Source organism: Corvus kubaryi, unplaced genomic scaffold, assembly GCF_017639235.1.
Source record: "Corvus kubaryi isolate FWS band 111438036 unplaced genomic scaffold, C.kubaryi_AGA036_p1.0 126, whole genome shotgun sequence".
NCBI lineage: Eukaryota > Metazoa > Chordata > Aves > Passeriformes > Corvidae > Corvus > Corvus kubaryi.
In genome coordinates this window covers 2,183,736-2,185,823 of record NW_024580661.1, presented here as the reverse complement: position 1 = coordinate 2,185,823, position 2,088 = coordinate 2,183,736, and the positions used below count along the sequence as shown (strand labels likewise).

General features: G+C 47.9%; 1 protein-coding gene across 1 annotated transcript in view; it reads left to right on the top strand.

Annotated features, from left to right (window-relative positions):
- The first annotated feature begins 328 nt into the window (after nucleotides 1-328).
- The window catches only part of SGMS1 (sphingomyelin synthase 1), a 66,749-nt gene continuing 64,989 nt past the window's right edge, over nucleotides 329-2,088 (top strand). The window contains exon 1 of the mRNA XM_042021909.1: nucleotides 329-444. The gene's annotated coding sequence lies outside the window, so the exon portion shown is untranslated. The remainder of the gene's footprint in view (nucleotides 445-2,088) is intronic.

Sequence of the window (2,088 nt, the reverse complement as noted above, 5' to 3'; positions counted from 1 at the left end):
CTTTGGGAAATACTCTTTTTAAGATGCAGCTGCCCCTGTATCCCTGACAGTGTCCAAGGCCAGGCTGGATGGGGCCTGGAGCAGCCTGGGATAGTGGAAGGTGTCCCTGCCATGGCAGGGGGTGGAATGAGGTGGGCTTTGAGACCCCTTCCCACCCAAACCATTCCATGATTCCGTGTTAGCATGGCCTTTCCCATGTATCCCCACTCTTGTCAGACCTTGAGGTCATCTTTGCACTGTAACAACTCCTGATGCTTCAGTGAAGGCTTGCTGTTAGCTCTGCCTCTTAAATACCCTTACTTTTATTTGTTTGGTGCTTTGTTAACAGGGACTCTCACGGCTGCGTGAGAAGCTGCCAGCCGCAGGTCTGAGCTTCGACCCTCCTGTTCCAAATGAGCTTCTGAGCTGATGCATCGAGGGCTCTGGCTAGAAAAGCAGTTTCAGGTAGGTCAGGGCATCTCTCACTTTGTGTTTTCAAGCACGTGTGCTTTGGAGTGGTGTATGCATTCAGTGCCTTGTTTATTGTGACCTGGGTTCGGGCAAGTTCTTGTTTTGGAGGCTTGGGATGTTTCACAGACTGTCTAACTCCGGTGTTACATTGTAAAATCTTGGGGAAAGACAGCTGAAAGATCCCTTAGATCAGTTCCTTCTGCCTGCTTCCAGGGAAGGATGACTAAGAGCAAAGCTGGAAGATGTAGATTGTGGATAAATGCTCTCAAAACCCTGCTTGTAAGGAAATCTTTGCCCCTCTGGCTGTGGAAACTGGAGTGACATATTGGGAAGACAGCCAGAGTGGGGGCTGGAATACCTGTGTTCTGTTCTCAGCTCTGGCTTTGACATAGATAGATGACCTGCACAGAGAGAATAAATGGGGTGTAGGGGCCTTTCTTGCTGCTTGTAGTTGTGTTTTTCTCTTCCAGTAATGCTTTGAAGCTGTGTGAGGATTTGCTGAAAGGCATCTCATAAGATCTGTCGTGGTTTTGTTGGGTTTGATGCATGCTGGAAAGCTCCGTGACTGATTGAAGAGCTAGAGGGGAGGTGTAGTGAGAAGCAGGAAATAAAAGTGGAGCTTTTGGGTGTAAAGATGTTGAGAAAGAGCATGTTCTAAAAGCTGTTACTTACTTGTTTGTGTGCAGCCTCAGTATCCAGCACCAGGAGTGAACCAAGTCCTTTGTGCCTCCCATTCCTAGTTGGGAAACCTTTTGCCTTTTCCCCCCAAATGTTGTGGAATATTAGTGAGCCTTAGCTGGATGATTCTGAGAGGCTGTGGTGGGAGACAGAGCAGAAAAGCAGCTTTCAGTTGTGATTCTTCCTAATCCAGCTGCAGGTGCCCTGAGCGTATTTGTCTTTGGAAAATTTGGGTTTAGCCCTTCTCCTGTGGCTGTTCCAGTACTGCATCTGTCTGGATCTCAAAGGTTGTATAATTAAGATGTTCAGGGGCTTTTCTACAGAATCTGTAAGAAATACCACCAGAAATCATGAGAAAAGTGCTGTGACTAAATATTAAGGCTCCTGAAATTGAGGGAACTGATTTTTTTTTTTTGCATGTCACAGGTCAGGTGAATTGTGAGCAGGTTTTTGCAGTTGTTGCTCTCTGGAAGCTGCCTCTGTGTCACAGCTGTTCTGGACAAACTGTGATACCAGTTTACAGCAGTCAGGAAAAATTCCTACTTTGCCCAACCTTCTTCAACTACCTGAATACTGAGAGCAGGAGATACTTTGAGCAGGCACCTGAAGCTCCTGGCACTGTATTGATTCAGCTTCTGTTTGCTCTGCATCCAACACACAGCTGTGATGAATAATGCAGGAATCTATTACTTAAAGTTTAATGCAGCTTTAATCGGGGTTGAACATCTACAAGTGCAGTGCAAGAGGCTGCTCTGCTCTGTGTTAAAGGGAAAAGATTCAAAGCAGGGGTTGTTGGGTCTGTGTTGTTGGGTTGTTCCCTTTGCCCAAGCCAGGGCCTGTCCCCTGTGCTGGCCCTGCTGAGGGACCTCGAGGGCTGTGTCCAGTTCTGGGGCTCCCAATCCAGGAAGGACATTGAGGGGCTGGAGCGTGTCCAGGGCAGGGAACGGAGCTGGGAAGGGG